Raw genomic sequence first — 9745 nt, 5'->3', positions numbered from 1 at the left:
TTTCTGACTGGAAGCTTGATTCCAAGTACTGACTGATTGCTCTCTTTCTCCTTGTCTTGCAGGTAAGAACAAGGTCAAAGGAAAAGACAGGGAAAAAGCATGATATGGGATACTCTTGCTTTTAACCCTGATGATATGAGATATTCTTGCTCTAGTATAGCTTGTTTGCAGAGGTATTATCGGGGGGAAAGAAAGCTGAATATTTCGAAAGGCTTCGTTGGGAGTGCCCTCTCAGATATGAGGAAGGGTTGAGCATTTTTGCAGGTCTGCCTGTCCGTTGGGGATGGAGGTCGACATATATAGGAGTCTCCTTAACAACAAGTAGTAATGCTATTCCTTTACCCTACTTGGTCATAGCACGGTAGTGGGAGCTGCCAGCTTCACATGTTTTAACGCTGTCAGAGCACTTTGAAAAAATGGTTTGTGGTATCTGGAAAGCTGATGTTGCGTGTGAAGATTACAGACAGCTTTATCCAAGGAGATCCGGCTCTTGAAGTTGGGAAAGTGTTGCCTCTTCGGTTTTCGAACAAGCAATCCTATCGGGGATCTGGCTCTCGAGATTCGGAGAACGATGCCTCTTCGATTTTTGAGAAAGCAATCATGCTGGGGGTCTGGCTCTCGAGATTCGGAGAGCGGTGTCTCTTCGATTTTTGAGAAAGTAATCATGTTGGGAGTCTGGCTCTCGAGATTCGGAGGGCGGTGCCTCTTCGATTTTGGAGCAAGCAATCTTGTTGGGAGTGTTTTCTCGAATGTGAGTAAAGGTTGGGCATGTTTGCTAGTCTACCTTGCCACGAAGCACAGAGGTTGACACACAGGGACTTTCCAATTATCCAACAATGGTACTGTTCCTTTACCCTCTTCGATTTTTGAGAAAGTAGTCATGTTGGGAGTCTGGCTCTCGAGATTCGGAGGACGGTGCCTCTTCGATTTTGGAGCAAGCAATCTTGTTGGGAGTGTTTTCTCGAATGTGATTAAAGGTTGGGCATGTTTGCTAGTCTACCTTGCCACGAAGCACAGAGGTTGACACACAAGGACTTTCCAATTATCCAGCAGTGGTACTGTTCCTTTACCCTTGTGGGTAATAATATTGTAGCTAGACCTTCAAAATTTATGTGTCTAAACTTTGTTAGTGTTGTTTCTTTGCTATTCTTTTACCCTTCTTGGTCAGAGCGATGTAGTGGGAGCTGCAAGCTTCACGTGTTTAACTTTGGCAGAGAACTTTGGCAAAGTTATATGTGGTACCTATGAGCTACTGTTGCGTGTGGGAAGTGGGTGATTGAACAGTACGACTCATGTGCTTTCTACTTCACCAGAAGTCTTCGACCGAATGCCCATAATTTCTGCAAAGCTGAGTGTGCGTGTGACGGGTGCTGACAAGGCTGGAAAAGTAGGTGCCTCTTCGATTTCTGAGATAGGCCCTCGTGGTCTCTGAGCAGCCCAGCTTTTGAGAAAGCAAGCGCCTCTTCGATTTCTGAGATCGGCCTTCGTGGTCTTTGCGCAGCCCAGCTTTTGAGAAAGCAAACGCCTCTTCGATTTCTGAGATCGACCCTCGTGGTATCTGAGTAGCCTTGCTTTTGAGAAAGCAAACGCCTCTTCGATTTTTGAGCAGGCGCCTCTTCGATTTCTGAAGCTCCGTCAAGTGCAGATTTTTATAGAGGCTGGCATTAAGTTCCAAAGCACACTTGAATCTCCACCAGTAGAAGCTCCATTCTTGCACTTCTAAGATCTTGATTTGTCCGACCTCTTCTCTCTTCAACACCTTTGAAAATGTCTGGCCCCTCCGACCGTCGTTTTGACTTGAACCTTGTTGAAGAGGCAGCCCCGCCTTCTCCTGACAACATATGGCGTCTATCCTTCGTCTCCCCTACTGGTCCTCTTACCGTTGGGGATTCCGTGATGAAGAATGATATGACCGCTGCGGTGGTGGCCAGGAACCTTCTCACTCCCAAAGATAACAGACTACTTTCCAAACGGTCTGATGAGTTAGCTGTTAAGGATTCTCTGGCTCTCAGTGTTCAGTGTGCAGGTTCTGTGTCTAATATGGCCCAACGTCTATTTGCTCGAACCCGCCAAGTTGAATCATTGGCGGCTGAAGTGATGAGTCTCAAACAGGAGATTAGAGGGCTCAAGCATGAGAATAAACAGTTGCACCGGCTCGCACATGACTATGCTACAAACATGAAGAGGAAGCTTGACCAGATGAAGGAATCTGATGGTCAGGTTTTACTTGATCATCAGAGATTTGTGGGTTTATTCCAAAGGCATTTATTGCCTTCGTCTTCTAGGGCTGTACCGCGTAATGAAGCTCCAAATGGTCAACCTCTGATGCCTCCTCCTTCTAGGGTTCTGTCCAGTACTGAGGCTCCGAATGATCCCCCTCCGGTGCCTTCTCTTTCTGGGGCTCTACCGACTGCTGAGACTTCTCCTAAGCAACCTTTGTGAAGGCTCCCTCTTGTTTGTTTATTTTGACTTATGTATATGTACATATTTGTAGCTTATCGGGGATATCAATAAATAAGCTTTCCTTCATTTCAACGTATTGTGTTAAATACACCAAAGCCTTATTCGCTAAGTTCTTTGAATTTTCTTTTGTTGAAGCTTTGTGAGTGGAGCATGTAGGTTGAGGTAGTGTTCCCTTAATTTCCTGAGTGAGGAAAATTTCTCGGTTGGAGACTTGGAAAATCCAAGTCACTGAGTGGGATCAGCTATATGAATCTTAGAACGCCATTGTGCTCGGTCCTGTGTCATGTCCTTCGTTAGATCCAAGTACTCTAAGTCTTTTCTTAAAGTCTCTTCCAAAGTTTTCCTAGGTCTTCCTCTACCCCTTCGGCCCTGAACCTCTGTCCCATAGTCGCATCTTCTAATCAGAGCGTCAGTAGGCCTTCTTTGCACATGTTCAAACCACTGTAACCGATTTTCTCTCATCTTTCCTTCAATTTCGGCTACTCCTACTTTACCCCGGATATCCTCATTCCTAATCTTATCCTTTCTCGTGTGCCCACACATCCAACGAAGCATCCTCATCTCCGCTACACCCATTTTGTGTACGTGTTGATGCTTCACCGCCCAACATTCTGTGCCATACAGCATCGCCGGCATTATTGCCGTCCTATAAAATTTTCCCTTGAGCTTCAGTGGCATACGGCGGTCACACAACACGCCGGATGCACTCTTCCACTTCATCCATCCAGCTTGTATTCTATGGTTGAGATCTCCATCTAATTCTCCGTTCTTTTGCAAGATAGATCCTAGGTAACGAAAACGGTCGCTCTTTGGTATTTCTTGATCTCCGATCCTCACCCCTAACTCATTTTGGCCTCCATTTGCACTGAACTTGCACTCCATATATTCTGTCTTTGATCGGCTTAGGCGAAGACCTTTATATTCCAACTCTTCTCTCCAAAGGTTAAGCTTTGCATTTACCCCTTCCTGAGTTTCATCTATCAACATTATATCGTCTGCGAAAAGCATACACCAAGGAATATCATCTTGAATATGTCCTGTTAACTCATCCATTACCAACGCAAAAAGGTAAGGACTTAAGGATGAGCCTTGATGTAATCCTACAGTTATGGGAAAGCTTTCAGTTTGTCCTTCATGAGTTCTTACGGCAGTCTTTGCTCCTTCATACATATCCTTTATAGCTTGGATATATGCTACTCGTACTCCTTTCTTCTCTAAAATCCTCCAAAGAATGTCTCTTGGGACCCTATCATACGCTTTCTCCAAATTTATAAAGACCATGTGTAAATCCTTTTTCCCATCTCTATATCTTTCCATCAATCTTCGTAAGAGATAGATTGCCTCCATGGTTGAGCGCCCTGGCATGAACCCGAATTGGTTGTCCGAAACCCGTGTCTCTTGCCTCAATCTATGCTCAATGACTCTCTCCCAGAGCTTCATTGTATGACTCATTAGCTTAATACCCCTATAGTTCATGCAATTTTGTACGTCGCCCTTATTCTTGTAGATAGGCACCAAAGTGCTCGTTCGCCACTCATTTGGCATCTTCTTCGTTTTCAAAATCCTATTGAAAAGGTCAGTGAGCCATATTATACCTGTCTCTCCCAAAACTTTCCACACTTCGATTGGTATATCGTCTGGGCCTATTGCTTTTCTATGCTTCATCTTCTTCAAAGCTACAACCACTTCTTCCTTCCGGATTCGACGATAAAAAGAGTAGTTTCTACACTCTTCTGAGTTACTCAACTCCCCTAAAGAAGCACTCCTTTCATGTCCTTCATTGAAAAGATTATGAAAATAACCTCTCCATCTGTCTTTAACCGCGTTCTCTGTAGCAAGAACCTTTCCATCCTCATCCTTGATGCACCTCACTTGGTTTAGGTCCCTTGTCTTCTTTTCCCTTACTCTAGCTAGTTTATAGATATCCAACTCTCATTCTTTGGTATCTAGTCGTTTATACATATCGTCGTAAGCCGCTAACTTAGCTTCTCTCACAGCTTTCTTCGCCTCTTGCTTCGCTTTTCTATACCTTTCACCATTTTCATCAGTCATATCCTTGTATAAGGCTTTACAACATTCCTTCTTAGCCTTCACCTTTGTTTGTACCTCCTCATTCCACCACCAAGATTCATTTTGGTGTGGGGCAAAGCCCTTGGACTCTCCTAATACCTCTTTTGCTCCTTTTCGGATACAACTAGCCATGAAATCCCACATTTGGCTAGCTTCCCCATCTCTATCCCACACACACTGGGTGATTACTTTCTCTTTGAAAATGGCTTGTTTTTCTTCTTTTAGATTCCACCATCTAGTCCTTGGGCACTTCCAAGTCTTGTTCTTTTGTCTCACTCTTTTGATATGTACATCCATCACCAACAAGCGATGTTGATTAGCCACGCTCTCTCCTGGTATAACTTTGCAATCCTTACAAGTTATACGATCCTCTTTCCTCATTAGAAGAAAATCTATTTGTGTTTTTGATGACCCACTCTTGTAGGTGATCACATGTTCTTCTCTCTTCTGAAAGAAGGTGTTGGCTAAGAAGAGATCATATGCCATTGCAAAATCCAAGATAGCTTCCCCATCCTCGTTTCTCTCCCCAAAACCATGGCCACCATGAAAACCTCCATAGTTGCCTGTCTCCCTGCCCACGTGTCCATTTAAATCTCCTCCTATAAATAACTTCTCCGTCTGAGCAATTCCTTGCACCAAGTCTCCAAGGTCTTCCCAAAATTTCTCCTTCGAACTCGTATCCAACCCTACTTGAGGTGCGTACGCACTAATCACATTGATAAGTTCTTGTCCTATTACAATCTTGATTGCCATGATTCTATCTCCTACCCTCTTGACATCTACAACATCTTGTGTCAAGGTCTTGTCCACGATGATGCCAACACCGTTTCTCGTTCTATTTGTGCCCGAATACCAAAGTTTAAACCCTGAGTTTTCTAGATCCTTTGCCTTACTACCAACCCACTTAGTTTCTTGTAGGCACATAATATTTATCCTTCTCCTCACCATAACTTCCACTACTTCCATAGATTTTCCCGTTAAGGTTCCTATATTCCACGTTCCTAAACGCATTTTGCTCTCTTGAACTCTACCCTTCTGTCCTAGCTTCTTCACCCTCCCCCGTCTAATAGGATCAAAGTACTTCTTTTGTGTGTCCTGTGTAAAGTTGATAGGAGCATATGCTCCCAAACAACTTTGAGTGGAGTCGTTCGAAAAGAAGTTTCTATGGCCCCCTTGCTCATTTAACACTGCATCCGGGTGCCGATGGAGATACAGCGACCCTTGCTCACTTATCACTGTGCTCGGGCCACACAGCGCGCCACTTACGGGTGACGCCCTAGCTTTAGCGCAATTTTGTTCTGAATTCATTTTCATAAGGATTCGACGTGATCATGGAGTGCCGGCTGTCGACTACCTGACGCCCTCCCCCTCCTCCTTTATCCGGGCTTGGGACCGGCAATGTAAGTACATAGGCGGAGTTATAAGCAGAGATAACACACCCAAAAAAATTACATATTAAAATTGGGATAAACAGAAGCAGAGATAACACACCCAAAAAATTCTCAGCCGCCTTCCAATCCTCGCCAAATTAGAGATCTATGAACTGAGATAACAAAAACTGCAACCGATCACAAAACCAAACGATTATAAGTTGATGGATTGCGCGAAGGAGAAAAACTGCATACAAGAACAACAACATGTGCACCAAACCAGAGTTAAATCGCAGTTGATGAATATTCATGAAATAATCGATCCCACAAAGTTCACATTTTAGCTGGAGCTCCCGCGGTTTATGACCTCTGTCTTTGTGGGTACTACAAACAATTCGCACGAGAAGGTTGAGGGTTGAAGGAATCATGCTTATAAGTTGGTGGGAATATTAGACCTCAAAGTTTCTAATGTGTTGTAACAAGTTAACTAACAAAACTTGGATAGTGAGGGTCAAACGTACATTTTAGTTGGATGTTAAATCGGCCTTCCAATTACCACTTTTGCAACATCGAAGGCCCAAATTAGGTGATCAAAATTCAAATTCCTTAAGCAAACCCGCCTTATTTTCCAGTAAGTTATATGTTTTGGTTTTTTTCGGACATGATAATAGCCATTTTCTAATGTGTTCGGGTTGCCAGTTGGGCTGAGCTGTGATAATGTTTTATTAAGTGGGCCAAGCCGGCTTGACCCATTTCATCTCTAGGTTTGATGTAGTTTTCGTTGTAAGAATCCTAAGATTATGAGATGGAAAATTGATATAGCTTATTATTAGCATCATCAAAACTTACCATCTAGGTAGATTGGTACATTGGTAGGTGAGTTCTGTTTTCGATGCTTTTTCAACTAAAGATGTTGTAATTATGCTCTTGAAGGATAAATGGGAAAAAATAAAAGTAAAAATGAGGTGGATGAGTCTGCGGAGGAGGAGGATGATGAGTCTGATGACGACGACGTCGGTTTGGGTTTTCGAGCCTGAGCTTGGTCTAGACTCAAGGGAAATACAAGTGCAAGACTTGTGACAAAGTGTTTCGATCTTATCAAGAGCTCGATTGACGCAAAGTGAGTCATGAGAAAAATAAAATTACGTTATTATCATTATTACTGGTATTTTTACCATAGATTGGTACATCGTACATTGTACATTGGTAGGTGAGTTCTGTTTTTGATGCTTTTTCAACTGATGATGTTGTCATGTGTCTTATCATGCCCTCAATGGATAAATAGAAAAAGATAAAAGTAAAAATGGGGTGGATGAGTCCTTGGATGAGGAGGAGAATGAGTCTGACGACAGTGTCAGTTAGGGTTTTCGGGCCTGAACTTGGTCCAGACTCAGGGTAAATACAAGTGCAAAACTTGTGACAAAGTGTTTTGATCTTATCAAGCGCTCGGCGGACACAAAGTGAGTCACAAGAAAATCATCAAAACTTACGTTATTACCATCATTACTTACATTTTTACCATCTAGGTAGATTGGTGCATTGTACATTGTAGGTGAGTTCTGTTTCTGATGCTTTTTCAACTAAAGATGTTGTCAAGTGTCTTGTCATGCTCTCGATGGATAAATGGAAAATGATAAAAGTAAAACACGAGGTGGTTGAGTCCTTGGAGGAGGAGGAGGAGGATGATGAGTCTGACAACAGTGTCAATTAGGGTTTTCGGGCCTGAGCTTTGTTCCGGACTTAGGAGAAGTACAAGTGCGAGACTTGTGACAAAGTATTTAAATCTTATCAAGCGCTCGACGGACACAAAAGGAGTCACAAGAAAATCATCAAAACCCAAGTGTTTGATGACTATGAAGAGGAAAAAGAAATATTTTGAGGAAGATGATGAACAAGATGGTAACTTGGCAGGGCCACAAGTTGGGCTAATGTTTTATTAAATGGGATAGGTCGGGCCAACCCACTTGATACCTTGGTTTGACGTAGTTTTCGTTTTAAGGATCTTAAGACTATGAGATGGAAAAATTGCTATAGTTGTTTGTCGGACGATTCTGGCGGTTAATAAGCCATTCTGACGGATAAAAGATATCCGACACATAATTTATTTACTGGCGGATTAAAGTTACTTTCTGTCGGATTTTTCCTGGCGGATTTAACCCTCAGTATTTTTTAATTCTTTTTTTTTTTTAATATTTTTAACATATTCTGGCGGTTTTTAAGTTATGGTGGCGGTTATAACCGACAAAAATTGACTATTTTATTATTTTAGTTTCTGGCGGTTATGATTGTATTATTCTGACGGTTATAACCGACAGAAATTGACTATTATGTTATTTTAAAATGTTATATTGATTAAAAATAAATAAATAAATAAACAAATGGTTTAAATATTTTTTTTTCACTTACGGTCCCGTTACCTAATCTCTGAATGTTTCGTAGAATGCAGATCCTATCAAATTGATAGATTTAACAAACACTTAAGAGTTAATGTTATACTTCCATTAAGTATAAAAAATTATCCACTAGTGTAAATATTTTAAATTGAAGATCGAATTTTTTCAATGCATTCTTATAGGATTGAGGAGTGTAGCTGTAAAAAATCATCAAAATTGGAGCTAAAATAACCGTTAAATTATGATTTTTCGTTTATAACCGTCGAAAACTTTTGTTCTGTTACCTAATCTCTGAATGTTTGTTTTTTGTGATTTTTTAGTTATGCGATCTCGGATTATATACAAACATATTTGACGGTTAGATCGTTGAAACTAGTTTCGTAGAATGCATATCCTATCAAATTGATAGATTTAACAAACACTTAAGAGTTAATGTTATACTTCCATTAAGTATAAAAAATTATCCACTAGTGTAAATATTGTAAATTGAAGATCGAATTTGTTCAATACATTATTATATGGTCGAGGAGTGTAGCTGTAAAAAAATCATCAAAATCGAAGCTAAAATAACCGTTAAATTGTGATTTTTTGTTTATAACCGTCGAAAACTTTTGTTCTGTTACCTAATCTCTGTGTGTTTGTTTTTTGTGATTTTTTAGGTATGTGATCTCGGAGTATATACAAACATATTTGACGGTTGGATCGTTGAAACTAGTTTCATAGAATGCATATCCTATCAAATTGATAGATTTAACAAACACTTAAGAGTTAATGTTGTACTTCCATTAAGTATAAAATATGATTTATCCACTAGTGTAAATATTTTAAATTGAAGATCGAATTCATTCATTGCATTCTTATAGGATTGAGGAGTGTAGCTGCAAAAAATCATCAAAATCGGAGCTAAAATAACCGTTAAATTGTGATTTTTCGTTTATAACCATCAAAAACTTTTGTTTTGTTACCTAATATCTGAATGTTTGTTTTTTACGATTTTTTACGTATGTGATCTTGGAGTGTGTACAAACAAGTTTGACGGTTGGATCGTTGAGAAACGTTTCATAAAATGCGTATCACATCAAAACGGTAGATTAAACCAACACTTAGAGTTAATATTATACTTCTATTAAGTATAAAATAAGATTTTGTGGTATCAACTAGTGTAAATATTTTAAATTGAAGATCAAATTCGTTCATTGCATTCTTATAGGGTCGAGGAGTGTAGCTGTAAAAAAAATCATCAAAACCGGAGCTAAAGTAACCGTTAAATTGTGATTTTTCGTTTATAACCGTCGAAAACTTTTGTTCCGTTACCTAATCTCTGAACCTTTGTTTTTTGTAATTTTTTACGTATGTGATCTTGGAGTGTGTACAAACAAGTTTGACGGTTAGATCATTGAAAAAAGTTTCGTACAATGTGTATCACATCAAAACGGTAGATTAAATAAA

Source organism: Malus domestica, chromosome 01, assembly GCF_042453785.1.
Source record: "Malus domestica chromosome 01, GDT2T_hap1".
Lineage (NCBI taxonomy): Eukaryota > Viridiplantae > Streptophyta > Magnoliopsida > Rosales > Rosaceae > Malus > Malus domestica.
This window is presented reverse-complemented; position numbering follows the sequence as displayed.